General features: G+C 44.7%; 1 protein-coding gene across 3 annotated transcripts in view; it reads right to left on the bottom strand.

Moving 5' to 3' along the window:
- Window positions 1–24,368, bottom strand: part of ATP2B1 (ATPase plasma membrane Ca2+ transporting 1) — a 327,368-nt gene extending 303,000 nt beyond the window's left edge. The window contains exon 1 of one of the 3 annotated variants that reach the window (XM_073620194.1): window positions 24,245–24,368. The gene's annotated coding sequence lies outside the window, so the exon portion shown is untranslated. Of the gene's footprint in view, window positions 1–23,726; window positions 24,183–24,244 lie in introns of those variants that run through there. The other 2 variants (XM_073620193.1, XM_073620195.1) reach the window with 2 other exon arrangements.
- Between the last annotated feature and the right edge of the window lie 904 nt (window positions 24,369–25,272).

Raw genomic sequence — 25,272 nt, 5'->3', positions numbered from 1 at the left:
TCGGTGGAATGTACTTGCCACCTTGGGCAAAAAACCTGGATTGGTTTGCAAAACAACTCGATCCTCAAAAATCATGAGGAAGGGCTCCCTTACTGATAGGGCCTGCAACTCACTTACCCTACGAGCTGAGGTAACAGCTATAAAAGGAACACAGTTTTTAATGTAAGTAACTTAAAGTGGTGTTCCGGCCAAAATTATACTTTTTAAATAAAAATCCCCCTATAATACACAAGCTTAATGTATTCTAGCAAAGTTAGTCTGTAAACTAAGGTCTGTTTTGTTAGTTTATAGCAGTAGTTTGTTATTTTATAAACTTACAGCAGGCCGTGGCCATCTTAAGTGTGGGCATCTGAAGCCAGACTGTATTTCTTCCTGGATCTCATCCTTGCAGATCTTACACATGCTCAGTGCAGCACAAGCAGTGTAATAGGTTTCAGGTCAGGTTTCCATAGCAACGGCAGTTTCAGAGGAAGTTGCCGTCCCTTCCCAGAAGGCATTGCAAACAGGAAATGATGCGATGGGCCGCGGCCAGGGAGGAGGAAGTGAAAAATTAATACAGCAGATATACAGTAGGTGCTGAGAAAAAAAATAAAAAAATATCCAATTTGTTTACAGTGCACAGTTTAGTGAGGGATGCTGAAGAGTTGTAAAAGTGGGTGGAACTCCACTTTAACTGACATACTTCCCAGAGGCTGAAACGGAAATTCTACCAGAGTTTGAAGTACTAGGGACAGGTCCCACGTTGGACAACTTCTCACCACTACTGGTCTGGCCCTAGAGATAAATTTGAAAAATCTGGCTATAGTGGGATTTTCCAGGAGAGAAAACTGGAGGAACACACTAATAGCTGCTGCCTGTACCTTTAACGTACTAACAGAAAGACCTTTGTCGACACCCTCTTGGAAATATTCCAAAATAGACGGAATATCATGAGTTATTCTTTCATATTCAGATAACCATGAGTTAAACCTTTTCCAAACTTTGGAATATATGGCTCTAGTAACCGGCTTCCTGCAATTAACGAGAGTCCTGACTACCTTGTTAGAGAACCCTTGGGCGCTCAGTATCTTTTCTTCCGATACCAGGCCGTTAAGTTTAAGGAAACCACCTGAGGGTGTGATACTGGACCCTGCAATAATAGGTCTTCCCTTTTCGGAAGACTTCGTGGAGGCTCTGAAACCAGAGACTGTAGCAGGGAAAACCATGGCCTCTTGGGCCAAAATGGGGCAATTAGAATCAGATCTGTCTCTTCCAGCAGAAACTTTGAGGACTTCTGGAATCAGTCTGATTGGCGGGAAGGCATAACATAGGCCTGGAGGCCACGGGTTTGCCAGAGCATCGATCCCCAAGGCTTGGTCTGCCGGGTTCATGGAAAAGAATATCTCCGTCTTGCGGTTGTTTCGGTTTGCGAACAAATCCGCTACGGGATAACCCCATCTCTTGGTGAGGTCTGCAAAGACTTCGGGATGAAGGGCCCAGTTGTCTCGGTCTATCCTGTGACGCCTGAGATAATCTGCCAGGCAATTGTTTGTCCCCTTCAGGTGTACAGCAGAAATAGAAGCTAGATTCCCCTCTGCCCATGAAAGGATCTCCTGGGCAATGGACTGAAGCCTCTGGCTTCTCGTGCCTCCCTGCTTGTTGATATACGCGGCTGTCGCGATACTGTCCGACAGAATTTGGAGGTTGTGACCTCTGATCTCCATCTGACTGCAGGGCTCTCTGGACTGCAAGCAGCTCTCTTTGATTGTATGAGGCCCTTGCCTCCTCTGTGGACCACTCTCCCTGTGCTACTGCATTGCTGAGGTGGGCCCCCCATCCCCAGGAACTCGCATCCGTGGTAATCCTTCGGGAAATGGGAAAAGGACCATGGGAGACCTCCTGCTAGATGCTGACCAGCTCTCCACCACAGGCTTCTTTTTATCCTGTCGGGAAGCCGGATCCTTGACTCCAGGGACCTTACGTCCCCGTCCCCGTTTCTTAAAAGAAACATTTGTAACGGACGCTGACGGAGTCTCGCCCATGGTACTGCGGGAAAACATGAGGTCATAAGACCCACTGCCCTCGACACCTGTCTCAGAGAGACCGACTGGTTGGTCTGCAATGCTGACATAGTCTGGAACACCTTGGTAATCTTCTCCTGAGGAAGAAAAACTCTTTGGTTCACTGAGCAAAAATCGTAACCCAGATAAGTTACTTTCTGGGCTGGAATCAAGGACGATTTTTCTTTATCAGCCAGCCTAGGGACTGCAAGAAGTCCTGTACAGCCTGGAGATCCTCCAGCAGCCTTTGGTATGATTTTGCCACTATCAGGAGGTCGTCCAAGTAAGGGATAACCGTTATCGCCTTTAACCTTAGTGGAGCCAGCGCTTCCCCCAACACCTTCGTAAAGATGCGTGGGGCTGAGGAAAGACCGAAAGGGAGGGCTTGAAATTGAAAAGGTCGGGTCCCCATACCAATCTTCACTGCCAATCTCAAAAACTTTTGGAAGGCTGGATGGATAGGGATGTGAAGATAGGCATCCCTTAAGTCCAACGTGGCCATAAAGCAGTTTGGGTATAGTAGGTTTTTGATTGTAAAAGCCGTCTCCATACGGAAATGCTTGTATCTGATGGACTTGTTTAAGGTCCGGAGATTCAGGATAAGTCGAAACTTTCCTGCCGGGTTTCTGACCACAAATACATGGGAATAGAATCCCTTGCCCTGCTCCAACTGAGGAACAGGAATCAGGACTTTTTGATCTAATAAGTCTCTGATCTGGAGACCCAGAGCCCTCGCTTTCTCCCGATCTTGTGGAGGAAAATGTGACCAAACGTTCTGGTAGAGCTGCACAATTAATCGTTAAAAAATCGTGATCTCGATTCACCTCCCCTGACGATCTCTCCTGCTGAGTTTGACGATTCTTTCATATAAACAAGTGGAGAGATTATCTGCTCACTCAGCTGTCAAAAGAAAACATCCAGGCATTCTGCCAAGTTTAGAACTTGAAACATTGTATCTAACTTCCTTCTTAGATCAAAGGGATAGAACTTCTCTGTGTAAACAAATAACCTGGGCAATCTGCCAAGCTTTAAACAACCTGTAAATGCAGGAAGTTTAACCACTTAAAGTCTAAATCTTTTTCTGACACTTCTTTCTGAAGTTAAAATCAATATTTTTTGCTAAAAATAATTACTTGGAACCCCCAAACATTAGAGATAAAAAATATATATATATATATATATATATATATATATATATATATATATTATAATATTTAATAATATGGAATAAAATGGCAATTGCTGCAATATTTTATGTCGCACTGTATTTGCCCAGCGGTCTTTCAAATGAAATTTTTTGGGAAAAAATACACTTCAATAAATAAAAAAAAAAGAAACAGTAAAGTTAGCGCAATTTTTTTTGTTTTAATGTGAAAGATGATGTTACGCCGCGAGAATCGTGAGAGAATCGTGATCTATCCTCTAAGCAAAAAAATCGTGATTCTCATTTTAGCCAGAATCGTGCAGCTCTACGTTCTGGTGGTTGGTGAACAAACTCCAGCCTGTACCCGTTGGTCACTAGGTCCAGGATGAAGGGGCTCAGAGTGACTGCTGCCCAATGTGGGATGAAGGCCCTCAATCTCCCTCCCACCGGGGAACACAAGTCACTGTGGCTTGGCGGGCTGTTGGAGGGTTAAACAGCACTCGCCCTTTGCCTCTGCCTTTGTGCCCAGTCCAATGCTTTTTCGGCCTGCTGGCCTTTTCTCTAGGACTCTGTTGCCTGCTTTGGCCACAAAAAAAAAAAAATTTCTGGCTGTCGGAACTCTCTTTCTCTGGAAACGCCTTTTTCTTATCAGCCGTGCATTCCAGTGCCTCCTGTAGACCTGGGCCAAATAAATGATCGCCAGTTAAAGGAAGGCCACAAAGGCGCAACTTGGAGGCCGAGTCCCCTGACCAGGTCTTAAGCCAAAGGCTTCTCCTGGCCAAGTTCACTAGAGCCGAAGTCCTGGCCGACATTCTTACCGACTCAGCGGAAGAATCTGCCAAAAAACCCACTGCCTGAAATAGGAGAGGAAAAGACTTTAAAATTTGCTCTCTGGAGGTACCTGCTGACAGATGTGACTGAATCTGAGTCAACCAAACCTCCAGATTTCTGGCCACACAAGTGGAAGCCAGAGCTAGCTTCAGGTTTCCAACCGCTGAGTCCCAGGCTCTGTGGAGGATATCCCCCCTCTTTTCCATCGGATCCTTAAGCGTGCCCATATCAACAAACGCAAGGTCTGAGTTTTTTGAAATCTTTGAAAGAGGTGCGTCTAACTTGGGATTCTTATTCCACGGCTGCGCAGTGTCCTCATCAAAAGGAAACCTTTTTAGGTTACTAGAGAAGAAAGGTTTTCAAGTATCAACCAAAGAACTATGAACTGGAAAAACTCAATTTTCTCTTATGCAATCCTTTATACATAAGATCATGTTTGGATAACTGAAGCTCTTCCTCTTAATTCAAGGGTAGTATAGATAGCCTTTAATAAGTCATCTACATCCTCAACAGATAACTTAAATCTTGAGCCTCGAGTGGATTCTCTATCCCTGGGCTCTGTATCTGACCCCGATTCTTCCACAGAAGAACGGGTAGATCTAACCTCAGCCTCAGAGTCCTCACTCTCTGCCTGCTGCGGAGTGCTGACTGACGCCTTCAGTGAAGACGGACTCTCTGCTGGAGTTTGGAGCTTGTCAATAAGCGTTCTAAAAGAACTGAAGGTGGACTCAAGCTCATCCCCAACAGAAGTAAGCATCTTCTGGCAAGAGGCAACCGGGTCATCTTTTACTAGGCCTTCTATACAGGTGCGACAAACTGCTTTGCTTCACGAGGAGCTCAATTTGTTTACGCAAACCGCACATTTCCTTTTAAGTGGCTGCGCTTGGGCCTTGTCCTGAGTCTTGGTCTGCAAGACAAAATAAATGACCCACAATGTAATTAAAGCCACCCAATCGCTCCGTAACACCACGTGCAGGAGGGAGGAAATGTGTCCCCTTACACCCACTACTACAGAGGGGGGAGGGAACACTCACAGGGATAGCAAGGTGGTGACAGAACACCCCAGGCTTACCTGTGAGGTGCTGGTGTTGGGAACCCCATCCACTGCCTGTGCAGGTACTGCAGGAGGATCCATTATGCCCCTCTTGGTCGTCCACAGCCTGGCTGCTTTACACCAAGAAACACCAGCAGCCAGCGTTCTCTGTTCGCGCCGTTTATGGAGACTGGAATCTCGTCTCCGGCACCCGATGATGACGTCATATGCCCCGGAAGTAACCCTCTCCAGGCACTTCCTGTGGGCCAGGTTGGAGCGCAATAGCTCCGCCCCCTCGAGCGCTGCGGCTTCCTCCATTCCCTGCTCAGATCAGCCACGCTGTAGGCAGGGAAGGACAACCGATTCTCAGCTGAGCTATAGTGCAATGCACTGCGCTAGGGGGTCCGACCTCACACCGGTCCTGGCCTTCTCCAGGCACTGAGGACAGGGAACAGCAGCACAGCCAACCTCCCCAGTGGTGTGCTGCTTCTGGCAGAGGAAGAGGTAAGAGATATGCCCCAGAAAATAGCCATACAAAGCCCCTGCTTATAAGGCCTATGGGAGCAGGTTCCAGGAACATGTTACCCCCCCCGTCCGGAGGAAACACAAATAACTGACATCGGCCTGGAGGACCGCCCTTTTATCTGGTGGGGGTGACGTGTTGGCTGTCCTGGAAGACGCTTGGAGAAAATATAATTCGGGGCTATTAAGTAGTGGATGCATATGGATCATTTTTGTAGAAGCATATGGTTTAGTAAAACTTTACTGTAGTTCTTTGCTGGCAGTCAAATTTTGGAAAAACCCACTATATGTTTGTTAGGTATCCCTATTCACACAGCATACCTCAAACATTTTTGTAAATATTTCTTGGTTCTGTCTGAACAATTTGAGGAATTATGCACACAGGGCTTAAAAATGTAATTTTACAAGCATTGAGCCTTTTCCTTTTTTCAGCCTGTAAAAAGAATCTCTTTGCAAGCCTGTGTGTCCATGCACACAGATGTTTACAGGTGTATTAGAAGAGGAGAATTTACAGGTTGAAAAAAAATATATAACGCACCAAGGCTGCATTCAGGAGAAGAGCTGGACGGGTCTAGTGTGAGTGTTAATGCATGCCAATGGGAAGAATAAGATTCTGGCCAATACATTAGCGTTCAAAAGCTAAACGCACCTAATCGTGTGTGCAATATGCAGCTTTTAGTGCAGTTTTTTTAAGCAGCTTTTTCCTGCCAGGAGTTCTGATGTTCAGAGGGGCTTAAACAGATGCCCTGTGTGCATGGTTCCTGAAAGTGAAAATGGAGGGCAAAGCCTGAGGTTTTCCCTCAACATACAATGCAGAGTTAAAGCCCTAAATTCTTTAACCATTTGTTAGGAGAGATAAAATCTAATTTACAGCTGATAATGAGCTCTACCAGCACAGTACAGACAGGGTTAATTATGGTTAACAGTACCTTTCCAGCTCCCTCAACATTACATACAAAAGGTGAAAAAGTTCAGTTTTGGAAAGTGCAAATAAAAAAGGTCAGGCAGCATTATATTTACTTTATCCTATGTGAATGTAAACATGGAACAAAATTAATGCTGTGTTCACATAGTGCAGTGACCAGCATCATACTGCATTACACACCAGTGTGATGCAAGGACATACAGGAAACCATTGTATGCTGTGTGTCCCATTCACACTGCAACAAAATGGAGACATGCTGAATTTTATCGCAGAGCATCGTACAGGATAGCATGTCACTGTACAGCAGCGCAGCACCTTAGGCTGCTGTACAGTGACATGAACGAGGCGCGGTTTTGTACACAAATATGTTGAGTGAGGAAAAAAAAAAAAAAAAAAAAAAAAAAGGAACGTTGTGATGCGCTTTATCACGCATCGCACTGTCCCCTACCGTAGTCGGGAACGAACAGTGAGTGCAATGCCAATGTGACTGTAAAAGTGAAATTAGGCTGCAAGACCCCATTTACACCTGTGCGATTTAACGTGCATTGCCCAACATTTATGCACGAGAAGAGGACTGCACTGGGACCTGTTTACACCAGTAGAGGGCTGCTATAGGTCAGGAAATAAATACTAAAGGTGATTTGATGCATCAATGTGTGTTTATGGCCCCATAGATTTAAGTGCATTAACCACTTCCATACCGGGCCTATTCTGGCACCCCCCTCCTACATGTAAAAATCATCTTTTTTTGCTAGAAAATTACTCAGAACCCACAAACATATGTTTTTTTTTAGCAGACACCCTTGGGAATAAAATGGCAGTCACTGCAATTTTTATCTTGCACGGTATTTGCGCAATAATTTTTCAAATGCCTCTTTTTTTGAAAAAAAAAAAAAAAAAAGCAAAAAAAACAGTAAAGTTAGCTCAATTTTTTTGTATAATGTGAAAGATGTTACTCCGAGTAAACAGATACCTAACATGTCACACTTTAAAATTGCGCACACTAATGGAATGGCGCCAAACTTCGGTACTTAAAAATCTCCATAGGCGACGCTTTGAACATTTTTACAGGTTACCAGTTTAGAGTTACAGAGGAGGTCTAATGCTAGAATTATTGCACACGCTCTAACGAACGCGGCAATACCTCATGTGTGGTTTGAACAGCGTTTACATATGCGGGCGGGGCTTACACATGCAGGAGGAAGAGGTCTCGGTTGCCACTAAGAATCTCAGAAAGAAGGGATTTCATTGTGATTGAGAAAACCACAATCAGGTGACAGTTTGTGGAATTACTGTTGAGCTTCTGGGAACTTTGTTGAAATTATTCCTGAACCTTTGTGTCACCTACTATTGAACCCCGGCACTGTGTCCCTTTAAGCCACAGCCAGTATTCAGCGCAATGAAAACCACACCCAACCACTTTTTCTCGGGGGCCCAACTTATGATTCTGTACACAGACCCACAGTCTTAAGAAAATGCCCCTGACCTGAGCTCATCATTGCGCATCCATTCCAGGTGGGGTTACAGGGCCCGTGGGGCAGATGAGCAGGGGGACAGTGGTGTTAAGGTGCAGGAATTGGGGCTCATCTGGGGTGTGAGAGTGCAGGATGTTAATTTCTCACTACTAAAGTAGTTTGCAACATTTACTTTATAAAAAAATCCTTTTTGTGATTGAGAAGTGTGAAGTTGACTTTTTTTTTTTATAAAGTCGGCACGCTCAATTTCTTTGAAAATATTTTTTCGGCACACTGCTCAAAAGGTTGCCTACCCCTGCTCTAAAATCTGTAAAGAATGTTAGAGTATACTGCATAGGCATAGCTCTAATGTCTAACAAGTAGCAGTGGCTTTATAGGTAAAAACATCCAAATATAGCAAGCAGATAGCTAATTAATATGCCCTGAAGCAAGGTGGTCTTGGCCACATTACTTTGTGCATGCCTGCATTCTTTATTCAAACAAACTTGAAATCCATTAATGGATTTCTGTGTGTACTGTTCCAGTATGTACAATCATGTCTCACTGTTCCATATCGGCAAGATATGCAGTTGAACTGTATTTTGCATGGCAGAATGGCACAGGTGTGCAAAAGAGCATACCCGTACGTCCCTTTGTAATCCCTGGCTATCGGGCGCGCGTGACCTGTAATAGACATCCGCCGGTGGCCTGCGATCTCAACAAGGAGAGGCAGAATGGGGAAATGCCTATGAAAACAAGGCATTTCGCTGTTCTGTCTAGTGACATGACAGGGATCAACTGCTCCCCGTCATCGGGAGCAGTGATCTCCGTCATGTCCTTGGTAGCCCATCCCCCATACAGTTAGAACACATTGAACCCCTTCATTGCCCCCTAGTGTTTAACAACTTCCCTGCCAGTGACATTTACACAGTAATCAGTGGCTATTTTTAGCTCTGATCGCTGTATAAATGTCAACCATCCGAAAATAGCGTCAAAAGTGCCTGATCTCTCCGCTGCAATGTCGCAGTCCCGATAAAAATTGCAGATCACCATCATTAGTAAAAAAATTAAGTGGGACTGAGACATTGTGGCGAACAGATCGGACACCTTTGACACTTTTTTTGGGACCATTGACATTTATACAGCGATCAGAGCTATAAAAATGCACTGATTACTATGTAAAAGTCACTGGCAGGGAAGGTGTTAACACTAGGGGCGATCAAGGGGTTAAAGGTGTTCCCTCGTGAGTGTGTCTAATTGTGGGGGGATGGGACTGGAGGAGGAGGAGACATATCGCCGTTCGTAATTACTACGAACAGCAGATCTGTCTCTTCTCTCCACCGTGCAGATCTGCTATGGCTCTTAAAGGAGCAGACTTCCGGGTATGGCGATTCCCAGGAACGAACCACTTTGCCAACGTATATGTGCGCGAGTCGGTTGGCAAGTGGTTAATGGGACAGCTGGTGATGCTGCAGTGACACATCAAGGTGAAGGACATGGGGGCAGCAGGTGAGTGGATGCCCGCTAACAGGCCATGATGGATCTGAAATGACAGGTGCTCTTTAAATGTAAGCACTTTTTCTCGCTGGTAGTTAAAAACTTTAATATTTGCAACTAAAATGTAGGTTTCCTATTTAGAATAATAAGCTGTCAGGTTAGTAAAACAGCAATATCAAAACTGATTTATACAGTTTGTAGTGTACATAGATTTGCAAAACAATGGGATAAAGGAATATTCCTGAACTTTGTTTTAATCTCATGGTTACTGTGACATTGTGTGAATGCATCAATGCAGTGCATGTTATCTCAGCTTGCAGAGCTTGGATTAAATGAGTTTACCAAAAATGTAAATATTGCAGAATATACAGCCACATGCTACATAACTAAGCTCCATTTTATGCTGAATAAACTAATTTATTAATGTAGCCTAAATAGAAAACCATCTTTAGATAGATTTTTTTACTCCAGAAAACATCTTATTAAAATATTTTTTTTTTTTTTTTTAATCATGAATTACCATATTTAATCGGCGTATAACACGCACCCCAAGTTTAGGAGGGAATTTTAAGGAAAAAAAAAAAACTTTTAGGAGGGAAGTTTAAAAAAATAAAACTTACATTAAAATGCCCATCAATGCAGCCTTATCTGTGCATCTGCAGCCTTTTCAGTGTCAGTCCAGCCTTGCCAGTGCAGCTTTGTGCACTCGCCGCCGACATACACAGCCATGGGTAGATTCAAATATGGCGCCGAGACTGCAGGGATTCGTCAGAGCCGAGTTACACATACCCGAGTGTTCTCGACTTTTTTCGGCGCCGCCGTCACGCCCAGTCCCGCCCTTGGACCTGTGTTATGTCCATCATAGGGCAGGACTGGGCGTGACTGTGAGCGGCGCCGAAAAAAGCCGAGAACACTCGGGTTTGTGTATCTCGGATCCCTGCAGTCTCTGCACCATATTTGAATCTACCCACGGCTATGTATGTCAGCGGCGACCGCGGCAATTGATGTGATCGCTCCGATGACACAAAATCAGCGGGGATCGGCCTATAACACGCACCCACGATTTTCCCCTGATTTTCAGGGGAAAAAAGTGCGTGTTATATGCCGATAAATACGGTATTATCTGCCATAGAATGCATAAAGGTAAAAAATATTTAGGCTTTAAAACCACTTTGATTCAGAAGGATTCAAAAAAGGAAGGTAGACACCCTGTCGGGACTCAGCATAGAAAGGGTCAGTATATGCACCCGATTCATACCTGTCAGACATGTAAACGCATGACCAAGCCTGCAACCAATGCACACAAACTTGTGTCAAAAGTGACTGCTACTAACCGGCCATGAGCAAGCTAGGGGTGCACCAAAACACTGGCTGAAAATGGAGTTTGCGACATATTGCCAAAAAAAAAAAAAAAAAAGCAGATAATTGTGCATGCGCAGTAGCGAAGGCTGCGTTGCCAGGTGCTACCTATTGCGTGGTGCCACGCTGGTGGCTCAAGGTCCTGTGCTCCCCTCCCTCCTTTCCTTGCAGAGCTGCATTCTCCCTGTGTCAGGGAGCTGAATTGCCCAGGCCACAGTAATTATGTCCCACCTCCTGTGATAGACGGCACACTGATCCAATGCCGGGGCAATGAATCAGTGTGACGGGGATCACAGGAGGTGGGACATTGTTACTGCGGCCCGGGCAAAACAAATCTAGCTCTGTGACACAGCAGCAGATCGCTACTCTGATCCGAGCACTGGCGAGAGGCTGCATGTGATGGACACTGGTGAGGCTGCATTGATCTCTTGTATCATATCTAGAGTCTGATCATATCTTGTATCATGTCTGCTAGAGGTGCACCAAATGGAAATGTTGCTAATTATTAGCAGTGTGTTTTAGTAAGAGGACATGTTACAAGAGATGGTTAGAGACTGCAAACTGCATTTCTTGAGCTTTTCTTGCACTAAAAATGTACCAATAATAGCCAAAAATATTAAATTGAAGATATGAATTAAAAAGTCAAACACAATAAAATGTATAATTTTTTTAAACTCATTTTCAGCAAAGTGCATCCTGTATGTTCGGCACCAAAATTGCCATTTGGTGCACTACTAGAACAGGCCAAGCAAAACGATGATTTTGTCTGCTGAAGCCTGTAATGTAATTTACAGATCTGTTTAGAAGGGTTAGAGAGGGACTTTTATTTATAACTTTTCATTCTGAAGCTGAAAGGGGTTGTAAAGGTGTTTTTTTTTTTTTTTAAAAATAACAAACATGTCATACTTACCTTCACTGTGCAGCTCGTTCTGCACAGAGTGGCCCCGAACCTGGTCTTCTGGGGTCCCTCGGCGGCTGTCTCAGCTCCTCCCCGCAAGCATTTACCACCTTCATGCGAGCTCTCTCGCACGGTGGTGAGTGCTTGCGGGCGCGCTCCCGTGATACAGCCGGCGGCTATAGCCGCTCGCTGTATCACTCGGCCCCGCCCCCCGGCGCGCCGCGTCATCGGATGTGATTGACAGCAGCGCGAGCCAATGGCTGCGCTGCTTTCAATCCATCCACTGCAGCCAATCAGCGGCCAGGGTGAGCGGAGGAACAGATGTCGGGAACGCGAAGCTGACTTTCGAGGCGTCAGGTAAGTAAAACGGGGGGGCTGGGGGCGGCGGTTCTGTCAGAAGTTTTTTCACCTTAATGCATAGAATGCATTAAGGTGAAAAAACTTTTACCTTTACAACCCCTTTAACTCCATGTAAACAGCTATATAGATCAAATACATTTCTAAGGCTCCATGCAAGTTCCCTTGGCAGAGAAAAACTATCATATAGAGCAGTGGTCATCAACCCTGTCCTCAGGGCCCACTAACAGGCCAGGTTTGCAAGATAACTGAAATACATCACAGGTGATATAATTTGCTGCTCAGTGATTGCAGTATTCTAGTCTGCATCTCCCCAAGGTAATACATAAAACCTGGCCTGTTAGTGGGCCCTGAGGATAGGGTTGATGACCACTGATATAGAGCATTTGTACAAAGTTTGGATGCGTTTAGGAGAGTTTTGTGTTTTGGGGCAGAAAGCTCCAATCAGAAACCATAAACCAGAAGGGTTTTTTTCCTTGCCTCTAAACATTGAGCTCAAAATATGCCTACAATTGTTCTAATGTGCATGAGCACATAGGATAACATTGAGTAGCTTCTACAGGCAGAACACAACTTCTGTAGAAGCAGCTATTTTTAAGCCACTGTGCATGGATAATATGCCAAATGACTTGTTTTTTTGATCATTACCAAGATTTACACAGAGGCCTGCCAGACCTGACTTTTCTCTACTGCCGCAACTAGGTCTTTTGCCCTGCACTCACGCTGTGACTAGGCAGTGAAGGAAAATCCTTGTTCCCCATTCTAAACAATACAGGTACGTATGTAGTGTGTGTGTGTTTTTCATTTAAAGCATGAACAGCACAGTGCTTGTGCTGTGTAATTTGGTCCTTTCTATCATCTAAAATACCTAGTTGATCCTACCTGGCAAATTGGAAAAATTCTGTGAGCCACAATGATCTTATGTCTTGCTTGTGCTACCTCCTGCTGCATGCGCTAATCACGCTTCATATAACGTGCATAGGATAAATTTACAAGTTATGCGCTGCGCTTGGGTGACCCCAAAAACAAAAATTAATAATAACCAACTCTGTGCTTACTAGTGCGATATTTAATACAAATAATATTAATGTTGAATAAACAAGGTGTGAAAAAACAAGTGCTTATTACACCATACATAGGGTCTTAATCAACATAAAAAGTGCTTAGTGCTCAATATAAAGTATCCTGCTTTGTTAAATGAAAAAATAATTTAAAAAAAAAGTTCTTTGGCACTCTAAATAGTGCGTGCAAATAATGTCCAGCAGTGATAATAAAACAATGCGTGCAGGTGGTGTTCAGCTGTGACAACAATTCATCATGCCGAAGATATCCTGAGTGCTGCAAAACATGCTCCTGTGCTCCTTCGTGACCCCCTTAAGCTAATGTGCTCACCTCAGAGCGTGTCACTCAGCTTCTACCCTGAGTCCAAATACGCTTTGGAGCCACCCCTGGGCTCAGTCTCAGTGTCTGCTGCACTCCTCCAGCTGGAAACAATGTGGCTCCATACATATAAATGAAAAGGAAACTATATAGTGTAATATAGTCAAAATACTTTTATTAAAAGAAAAACGCTCCCCACACCAGGGTACTCACATCGCACTGGTGCGTCAGTGCACCATACTATAACGGCTTTCTATGCAAAATCACTGGATGTTTGGTGCGGTATGCTGTGCTGGGACAGCGCTGGTGTAAAGTCCGTGTCAGTCTCTCCATCCTGGCCCCTCCCCTACACGTCTTCGACAGGGATCACGTGTCATCATCAGGGCATGATTGAGCACTAAGCACTTTTTATGTTGATTAAGACACTATGTATGGTGTAACAAGCACTATTAAGCACTAATTTATGGTGTAACAAGCACTTGTTTTTTCACACCTTGTTTATTGTATTTAATATTATCGCACTAGTAAGCACAGAGTTGGTTATTATTAATTTTGTTTTTGGGGTCACCCAAGCGCAGCGCATAACTTAAATTGATCCTACCTGGCGCTGCCTTCCCCCTCCGTAAATGGACCACATTTAGCATGGCTGTTGAGCCCCGACAGTGGTCAGTTTACGTGCCACCGTCATAAGCTGTCACTTCTCTCCCCCTATCCCTGCCTGTCAGCTCCTGTGTGTGAGCCATATCCTCCCCACCCCTGCTGCTGCTATACTAGCTAAAATAACTATCTGTACTTAGAAACCCCTCGGTTATTCTTTGTTATATCGCTCAGTGCCTTTGCTTTATAAAAATGAAGCAGCGTAATACCGTGACCGTCCACCGCTCTCCTCCCTGCTGAGGTCAGATGGAACCTCAGCCCCTCGCTCTAGTCCTCAGACCGGGGCAAGAGAGCCGGACATCAGCTAACTGCACAGCGGCACTGCAAAATAAGGTATTGCCTTGCATCATTTTTATAAAACAAAAAAGGCACTGCGCGATATAACAGATGGGATTCTAGTAGGTACAGTGACTTTATAACCACTTTAACAGACTGTGGGTGGAAGGCAGTCTTTGGCGTTGAACTATTGTAAAGTCATCTGCATACAGGAAATGGACTTAGACAAAATCATCTAAACCAAAGCATGAAAGGTCAAGGCTGCCATCAGCACTATACTACCGGAGGCTTGACACTGCCTAACCTTAAAGTGGTTCTGAAGTCAAAAATGTTTTTTTTCCTGTCCTCCCCCACCTCCATAAATACTTAACCAAGTCCTTAATCCAGCACTGTTCACAGCTGCATCTCTTCTTCCTTCACAAAGGGACTCAGGCAACAGCAGAAGCCATTTGCACCCTTCAAATGCAGTTAGGAAGCAGGAGCAGCGCCAAGCTGCGCCATGTCTATGAAGTGCAGCTCCACAGACACACAACTTGGGAGAGAACATGCACCCCCATAGCAGGCAGCTTGCTATGGGGGCACATAAGGAGGAACCAAGATCACCAGTGGGGGATCCCAGAAGAGGATGTTCAGGGCCATTCCGTGCAATACCACTGCACAGAGCAGGCAAATATAACATATTTCTCATTTTAAAACAAAAAAAAAAAAAAAAAAGCCTTTAGTAACCATTACACCGATGTACAAATTGCTCTTCTCGCCTCTCTTCATGCTTCCTCTGAGATGCCCATTAGGGTACACTTGGCAATCGCAGAATGCTCCTTTCCCTATCCACAGCCTCATCTGGACTCCCCCTAGTCATAGATCTAGAGTCTGACACCTCCCTTAAGCAATCCTTGAATTTGTGGGATTGTGTGAAATTCTTCCATATTGCTTCCCCCCCCCCCCCCACTTGCCTTCTTCAAATATGTTAGACACTCCCCCCAGCTTATTTTGGCCCATCAGGGGTGGCATGGGAAGGGGGAGTCAAATAGATCTATTAACTCCTTGCCCTTTGATGGCATTAAAGTGGGGTTCCCAAAAAAAAAAAAAAAAAAAAAAAAAAAAAAAAAAAAAATTTAAAAAGTCAGCAGCTACAAATACTGCAGCTGCTGACTTTTAATCGGACACTTACCTGTTCCAGGGTCCAGCAATGCGGGGGATCGAAGCCCCGCTTGTCCCCCCCCCCCCTCCGCTCGGCGGCGCCGGCATTTTAACTGTGGGCGCCCGGCTGTTGCTTCACAGCCGGGCACCCACTGCGCATGCGCAAGACGCGCACTGTCACTGGCCCGTAATTATCTGGGACCGGTCACGTGTCCCAGATGATTGACAAGAGGGGAGGGAGGAGAGGTGATCTCCCTTCCTGCGCCGAGGGAAGTGATGTCACCAGCCCAGGCACCGAAGGAGACAGACTACGAGGGACCCCCTAGCAACAGCCAATTAGAGGTGAGAAAGAAAAAAAAATTCTCTCCAAAAAAAAATTTTTTTTTTTTTATTTTTTAAAAGCACATTACTCTTTTTTTGGGGGGTGGAACTCCACTTTAAATCTGTTACTTGTAGAACACTGGCAACTGCCAACTGAAGTGGGCATTCGATTTACGCAAATACTAACTTCCATAGCCTATTCAGACAACAAAAGGGGCTGCCCAAACACTTAACCCCATTCAAAAACTGATGTCGTAAAGATCCTCATTCCTCAAAGAGCTTAGTCTCGGACCTCGTATGGTTTTGGAAAATCTAAAGCATGGGTATCCAAACTATGGCCCTCAAGTTCCCATCATGCCTAGTCATGTGTGTGAACGTCAGAGTTTTACAATGCCTCATGGGACGTGTAGTTCTGCAACAGCTGAAGGCCTAGTCTTGGACCTCATATGGCAAATCTAAAAGGAATGTTGTACAAGAAAATTGTAGTGTGTAGCTAGCTTTACGCTTCTCTTATAAATTCTGTGAGCCCCAGAAAACTTTCCTATACAGTGAAGTGGGAAGCAGATCTCGGCATATGTCTGCATCAAGCAGATTCGAACAACATTTGGCTCACTTCTTCTAAATACCCCCAAACCATTTTGGCTCAGGAAAATGCTTTTAAAACAACTTTATCAACGGCATATGACCCCTGACTGTACACCAATATTTACACCTAACTCATCCCCGGTGTGCTTCCAAGCCTGTAGGGAACGGGGCACCCTATTTCACATCTGGTGGTCCTGCCCTAAAGGGGCTCTTTAGGACGTGTGTGTACACTATGATCAGAACGGTTTTGAAGGTCACCCTTGCCCGCAACCCATGGGAGGTCCTATAGTACAAGCCAATCCTAACCCTCACTTAGAGGCAGAAGAGACTTGTGGAATTTGTGTTCCTGGCAGCTCACCAGACATTGGCCAGACACTGGCAACAACCATTTCTCACCTTCAATGAAGTTAAGCAGAGTCTCATGGGGGACTATACTTCATGAGAAGCTCACTTCCATATTATCCGACAACCATACTAAAGGCAGGCCATACACAGAGCAAATATCTTAGCAAAGAAATTTGCTTGATTTTTCTCCCCCCCCCCAATCAACACAGACCATGTTAATGCAGGAATCCCTCCTGTCAGGCCATTGTCTTCTCCCAGCATGCTGGTGAGAGATAGAGATATTTTGTAGATAACTTATAGATGACCACTTAAATTTCAACCAAACTTTTTTGGTACAATAGCAAGCCCCCCCACAACATTCTGCCCCCCCCCCCCCCATCCCTGGCTATGTCCACCCTTTCATTTCCTGACCCATAGCTCTAAATTATGTATCATTGGCTGTTCTGCCCTCAGAGGCAATCATTATTGCTGGCAAGGAGTAAACCCTGCACGCACCACTGAGACTTTGACGATACATGTATTTTGCATCTGTAACACTTTGTTGTAATACCTGGGTATTTTCTATGCCTTCAACCTATTGATGCATTCCTTTGCACCCTTTCATTGTGCCACTATATGCTTGGGAAAAAAAAACCCACACACACAATACTTTTTGTAAAACAAAATGATGCCTTAAAGGGCATATAGGAAATGCAGCTAAAGTCCATGACTTTTGTTATTCAGAGGCAAAGCAACACTGCACCAACCCACACATACACTTGTTGCATGTAATCCATCCCCTCCCCTAAAAAGGCACAAGAAAGGAGCTCTCTAAAATACATTTATACTGCATTGCAGAAAACTCAGAATCACATAAACCAACCTATATTTGATGGATAACATTTCACTTGTATCCTAAAAATTACCTTTAAAAGAAAAAAAAAAAAAAAAATTCTATTCTATAGAACTGCATGAAAAGAGTAGGACATGGAAAAAGGCAGAAGGTTTTTTATCTTAATGTATTCTATGCATGTAGGCTTCATATACATGGGACGTTTCTCAATCTCTCCTGAGCGCTGGAACATCACAGCTAGTAATCCACTTTTAAAAACATGGATTCAGCAGCGTTTACAAGCCATGTTTAGCCGCGTTTGCGTTCAGGAGCATTTACTAAAGATAACTTCTGGAGCAGTTGAAAAAAAAAATGCCCAACTGCTCCTAAATGTCCATTTACCAGGAGCAGTGTACATGAGGCCCAAGATAAAAACACCTTCTGTGTGCAGCAGCCCCCCCCCCCATACTTACCTGAACCCCATCTAGAGCCAGCGATGTTGCAGCAGTGTCTCAGCTGCCCAGGACTCCCCCCATTGGCTCCCGCTGCTGTCAAAGTCAGCCAATGAGAAGAGAAAGGGCGGGGCCGCAAATCCATGTCTGAATCAACACAGGGAGCTGACTTGGCTCAGGTGCCCCCATAGCAAGCTGCTTGCTGTGGGGGCACTCAACAGGGAGGGAGGGGCCAGGAGCACCGAAGAGGGAACCAAGAAGAGGATCCAGGCTTTTTATTAAAAACAATCACTTTAAAATCTCATCAATTTAGCAAACACATTGATATGCCCTGGTTCTATGGGTACACATCAATCTGACAGAATAATAAAAAAGACAGAAATTTTCATTCTAAATGTAACAGTACAAACAGGGTTAATGATAAACTTAACATTACACAGCAGGGGAAAGCTAGGTAGGATTAGTTATGTGAATGTAAACATACGACAAAATATAAAGTAGGCGATATCCTACATCCCCACCTCCAAAATTTTTTTTTTTTTTTTTATAAAAAAAAAAAAAAAGGAGAAGGGAGTTTCTCTAGTGGACTAGTTTGTGGTTTTTAAATATGGAAAGCCTTGGTTCTATTCCAGTCACAAAGCGGAGTCACAGGCTGCTTATAAGAAACTTGATGTAAAGGCAACTTAAAATGTTCTGCAACAAAGGATGTATGGACAAAACAGAAAGGTAAGGAAGTTTTCTCCGAGTCTTGAGCATAAAAAATAAAATACATACATGCAGATGTTTTTGCAGAAAAAAAATTAAATAGCATTTTTTTTCACTTGCATGAGCATGGAAAGCATTGCACCGGTGATCAGGGAGTGCAATATCGGGCTTCTGCAGACAAGTCCTGTGGCTTTCAGTCCATACCTTCATACAGGCTGTCAAGTTTGAAAGCTACAGAGTTTTGTGAAAGAACTACAAGGGCACTCATCAGCACCCTTGCAGTTCATCAAGAATTAAAAGCCATCTTTCGCAGTGGCTGACGGTAATGGTAGTTTAGTCATTCACAGGAAAACTGAATGAATGACACGGCCATGTGGGTGGAGCCCCACACAGCAGCACCGTTTTTGAATTGTAACAGCAGTTGTGGGGAGAAGACCCCCTCACACCAGCTGTCATGCTGAAGAGGGGGGTAGAGAGGTGGCAGGAGCAAGTTACATATTCCACCCTAAAAACAGGTGGAGCATGTTCCAAAGAGTGAACTTCTCCTTTAAGGGCTCTTACACACCAGGGTCATAAAAAAAAAAAAAAAACACTATGTTTTAGTTATTCAAGCTTTTTCGAATTTTAGTGATCTGAATGCAGTCTATTGCTTTCGATGGATCCAAAAGGAGGGTGAATGCTGCTCCAGGTGATTGTAATCCGATGGGTCAAATAGGCTGGGTGCTAACCCCCGGCTCGCCCAAAGTAAGGAGGGAAAAAGATACAGATGCAGACCACCATAGAACCAATGTTGATTTATTCATGCCAAAATGACTGCCACCAAGACAAAGGACACAGAAGAGGTGACGCATTTCACTTAACTAGTGCTTCTTTGAAGAAGCACTGGTTAAGTGAAACACATCACCTCTTCTGTGTCCTTTGACTTGGTGGCAGTCGTTTCACTTAACCACTTAAATACCGTGCAATTTTCAGCGTTGTGGCACTTTGAATGACAATTGCGCCGCCTTGCAACACTGTACCACCCCCCCCCCCCCCCCATTGATCTATGGTGGTGCGCAGCCCTGTTTTTTTCCTTGCCTTCAATGGGCCACCAGAACGCACAGACGTGGTGTAAACATCAAAAACTAGCACTGCATCTAGATCATTAGTAACAAAAACACACTATTACTGGTCAGTAGTTACACTCAAAACTCTCTCACACACACTTTCGTTTATTTGAGCAGGACCTTTCTGCCAGAAGAACCCAACGCAACACACTACATAAAAATAAATAGATAAAAGTTACCAGCACATACCTCACAATTGCTTTCCGTATTATCCTGGGCAATCGAATAAGCAAATACTGAATGGAACAGGAAAGTCAATGGCTGGCCCACCACCCTTCCTCTTCACTACTGTTTATTGGTACTATACAGCCATCAGCATAGCATGCCAAGACAGTATTTGCATATTTGAGTTCACCCAGTTTCAGGGCGGAAGACTTTTTTTTTTTTTTTTTTTTTTTTTTTTTAATAACTGGGAAGCTGCAGTGGCTACAACAGCTACAAATTAGGAGCACTTTTATCTTAACGAAGAGCATTAATACAAAATCCTAAGACGTTTCACTTGTTTAGCATTTACTCTGGCCAAACTGTCAGTCACAACAACCATATCATATAAACGCATGTACAAAACTAAGTATATTTCCTGGACACACTGATTGCTTTTATATTATTGTTCTCATTTCAGCAGCTTAAATATTGTATTAACTTTTTGTGGATTATGATACCCCTCCCTCATCACTCCCGACAAGTGAAACACTTACCTGTCCCTGCTCAAAAAAAAAACTACTTGAAAACCTTCCCCATGGGGTCCTGCTGAGCTCATCACATGTAAGTCACAATCTTCATTCATGCCAAAAAGTTCTTATCCCTCAGAAGTAAAAACTTTTCACTGGAATAACAGAAGATGGTAGTGCACATACACAGGATAAACAAGAAATGACAGAAGATAAACTGTGCAGCGCCAAACAGTCCACAGACCAAACATCTCAGCAGTGTGGAGATAGGTGTAATTGGGGGGGGCAAATTAGTGGTTTTACACTTTATACTGGCCATATTTTACCAGCCTCCCTTAATTAGTTTGATCTTTATAAGTTTCCAGAACACAACAATTTCTATATCACATGCAGAGGAAATGACAGCTAATAAAAACCTAATCTATTCCACAGTACTGTCATTCTAATGTGTTTCAGGCAGTGAACAGGGGTGACATTCAGGTAAGTTACCAGTGCACAGAGGACCCAAGTGTTGATACGCTCACAGTTTAATGAGCAACCTAGAAATCAGGAAAGGACTAGAAACTGCAGAGCCACCAACTCCAAATAGTGGTATTAGTTGTGCATGTGAATAACATTTTTGAGATTGCTGTGTACACAAATTTAACGGACACCCATGCAACTCAAAAAATAAACCACATCCAATAACATTCATAAGAAACAACGCCTGCATACAATGCATTGAAAAGTTGGCTCAATCAAAAAGATGCATTAAGCTGGCTATTGAAATTTGAACTCTTTTTTTTTTTTTTTATTAGACCACTGCCAGTAGCAATAACCTCCAACAGTAATCAATGCATTCTGACAGTCGGCAAACCTCCCACTGTCAGAATACAATAGTGCAGGGATTTCCCCATTAACACCAACTGTATTGACAGGGGAATCAAGCTATTTTCGTTCCTTCAACCCGTGCTTGAAGGAAAGAAAACAGCATAATGTATGGCCTGGCCTCTGCCTTCTTTTCTTAAATCATCCAACAGCTCTACAGGACTAACTCCAAATCATCTCTTAAGTTTGAGGGCTGGGCATATGTCACAGCAAACAAGGCTCTACCAGGTTGGGTTATGCATAATTATTTAATAATAAATACAGCATGAAGTGAGGTAGCACCTAATTTTCAGCACTGAGAGAAAGATTCATAGCAGGAAGTTACAGTGTTGGGAGTTCCCAAGCGATGCAAGACAGCAGAAAACACTGCAGTGGCCTTCCAAAAAAAAAAAATAAAACCCACACACACTATATAATATAAAAAAAATAAATAAATTGGTATGGAACCTGCAAAGCAGAAACAGCAGCCATAACAGGGTTAAGGGCTGGGTAAGATATTTAAAAGCAATCCTAAAAGAGCATGCAAGGACAATGCTCTCATCGTAAAGTAAAGAGTAGTTCGGATCACAAGGGAAAATACGGTTCTCTCTCCCCCCCACTCACCCCATTTCACAAATGTTAAAAATACCCATCAAATCACAGAGCAAACACGTTTGTTCATTTCTAAAAGCAAACATGTGTAAAGCTATTAACGCTGTTAGAAGACAAGGGAGTAAACAAAAAAACACTAAGCTCCTCAATGTACAATGCAAAAAGAACAGACATCTCTCACTTCCACAGACAAACAATATAAACACCAACTTAAGAGCAACATAAAATGAAGTGCAGGAATGACAGCTTCTCAAGCCCACCATTTTAATCTCAACCACCCTAGAGTCAAGGACTGCCAGAACTACAGGATCAAAGAAAACAGATCAAAGCTCAGCACAAGCGATCACCTGAGGAATTAGTAGCTCTGAAAAGCATGTGCACAGAAAACATAGAAGAAATGCCTTCCAAAGCTTCGTGTCCATATTCATGCTAACTGATTGAGTTACGACACTTGACCCAATGAACACAGCTAATAATTAATAGCAAGAGATGTGACAGCACACCTGTAGCCCTAAGATCACATGTCTGCCAACCTCTACATTTAAGGAACGTCCAAGCAAAAAAGTTTTCTCCATAAAATCTGCTGCCCACAACCCCAAATCTGCAAAGAATGGGCTATTATTTTAAATTGTGGCTTATTATTGTTGTGGTGTGTGATACTTGCAGAATAATTCTGCCTGTTTCTACTAGTCTCTTCAGAAGAAACTAGCATATACGCAGCAGATTTCCATTTTGTCAACTTTCATTATAAAACTATGACATGTGGCTGATAAACATTCAATGCAAGTTCCTGGCTGGAAAAAAAAAAACAGATGCAACAAGGACAAGGCTAAAGTCAAATATTCTAAGAAAAAGATGCCTTTACAAAATAAAAATACTGTTCCATCTGAGGTTTATGTGCATTGAAGAGCTACCTAGAATAGAATGCCACAAAACGTGATCGCATGATGCCAGCCGTCACTGGTAAACTGCAGATTACAGCGGTGTCCCTGGCATAAAAAGCACAGGTAGGCTCACCAGCTGAAATAGTAAGTAGCCAGGAGACTAATCCAGGCTACTTAATCTGAGCAGTACACACAGAACGGTTGACGAGTACAGTTCATTTACCAGGGTGGTGATGGTGATGATGATCAGGGAGAGCTCACTCCAGAGGCATGACTAATAGGAGTGTGTGTGTGTGTGTGTGTGTGTGTGTGTGTGTGTGTTCACCATGTAACTGGCAGAAGGCGAGAGAACACAGAAGCAGCACATAAAAGGTGATGCATAGTTCATGTCTGTTACAAATCTGAGTAAATGGAGCAGACATTGAACAAACAGCAGGCTTCCCTCACCCATTATCTGACCTAGTCCAGCCACGGTGCCAGGCCCACCCGGGCATTGTATTGAGGGGGGGCGCATTTCCCATGCCATTAGATGGGTGCAGATCTTAGTCAAGGTCAAAGCTCTAAATCATACTGGTGACATCCAAAAAAAAAAACTGGTGTGCCCCCCCTCATCCTGGCACAGAGTGGAGTGCCCAGTGTCAGGATGCCCAGGCTGCTGCCATAACAACCATCCCTATGTAATCCCACCACCAGCAGCACCACCCTCCTCTTCCTCCCTGGTGCTGGCATCAGCCTTGGCACAATAAAGGCGGGTGTTTGGCACTCCTCTACAAAGGGCACCTGTCAATGACACGGTCAATATGGCTGAGGGGGGTATAGAGAATACGCTCGGTGCCCGGTGCGGCCCTCCCCTCACCCCCCGTGTGACCCCCTTACCTGGCGGAGGCGATGCAGGTGTCGTGTAGTTGTGGGGGAGAGAGGAGGAGGAGGAGGTACCTGATCACAGCATGGTGTCCCCCGGCTCCCCCGCCGGCCGGCCGCTCTCTCTCTCTCTCCCTCACACGCAGACTGAAGGCGGCAGAAGCTGGAGCAGCGATGGGGGAGGGGGGAGTGGTGATCACAATATGACTGAACAGGAGAGGGAGGGGTGGAGAAGAGAAGAGAGGGGGGGGGACCGGCGAGCTGCAATAAACCTGACTGAAATGACAAGCACACAGCCGACCACCTTCTTCTCCTCACACTCTACACGGCGCACCGCTCCCTCGGCCGGCACATTCCTATCACAGCTCAGGGAACTCCGAGGAAGGACTACACTGCCTCTAATAATTTTTTTTATAATTGCAGGCTGGGAGGAGCGCGGCTCTGACTAGAAGGAAGCCGCCCCTCCTCCTCACACCCCTCTTAGTGCCCCCCCGCCCCGCGCTGCCCGCGGTCGTCACGTGCTCCTTGCTCACCGGGGTGGTGACGTCCGTCCTCAGCGCCTCCGCTCGGACATTGGTCCGCGTTCTAGAGCCAGGCGCTGCCTGCGGACGCGCATACCGCGTTACCCCCCCACCCCCTCCTCCCTTTGCCTAAGCGCTGGACACGCCCACCTGGGCCAGTCCCGCTCGCTAATTGGTCTTGACGTACTTCTTTCCATGACGTCTCGCTCTGTGCATCGTCTATGTGTGAGGAATGGGATGCATATGGTGCGGGCACCAGCCGGAGTGGCGGATCGATGGCTCGGGGGAGTGCACGAGGGCCTAGGTCACAGGAGACGGGCCGTCATAGAGCGTGGCGCTGTACATTGACCTGTTCTTATCACACTGCTCTGCATTATCTCTTCACAAACAGTCACAACTACACCCCTCACTTAGCATTTCTACTCCTCCCTGTCAGAGCTGTGAGGAGCTCCACCTATAATAATTCTACTCTTCCCAGACAGGGCTGTGAGGAGCTCCACCTATAGTAATTCTACTCTTCCCTGTCAGGGCTGTGAGGAGCTCCACCTATAGTAATTCTACTCTTCCCTGTCAGGGCTGTGAGGAGCTCCACCTATAGTAATTCTACTCTTCCCTGTCAGGGCTGTGTGGAGCTCCACCTATAGTAATTCTACTCTTCCCAGACAGGGGTGTGAGGAGCTCCACCTATAGTAATTCTACTCTTCCCTGACAGGGGTGTGAGGAGCTCCACCTATAGTAATTCTACTCTTCCCTGTCAGGGCTGTGAGGAGCTCCACCTATAGTAATTCTACTCTTCCCAGACAGGGGTGTGAGGAGCTCCACCTATAGTAATTTTACTCTTCCCTGACAGGGGTGTGAGGAGCTCCACCTATAGTAATTCTATTCTTCCATGTCAGGGCTGTGAGAAGCTCCACCTATAGTAATTCTACTCTTCCCAGACAGGGGTGTGAGGAACTCCACCTATAGTAATTCTACTCTTCCCAGACAGGGGTGTGAGGAGCTCCACCTGTAGTAATTCTACTCTTCCCAGACAGGGGTGT

This window comes from Aquarana catesbeiana, linkage group LG03 (assembly GCF_042186555.1).
Source record: "Aquarana catesbeiana isolate 2022-GZ linkage group LG03, ASM4218655v1, whole genome shotgun sequence".
Lineage (NCBI taxonomy): Eukaryota > Metazoa > Chordata > Amphibia > Anura > Ranidae > Aquarana > Aquarana catesbeiana.
This window is presented reverse-complemented; position numbering and strand designations above follow the sequence as displayed.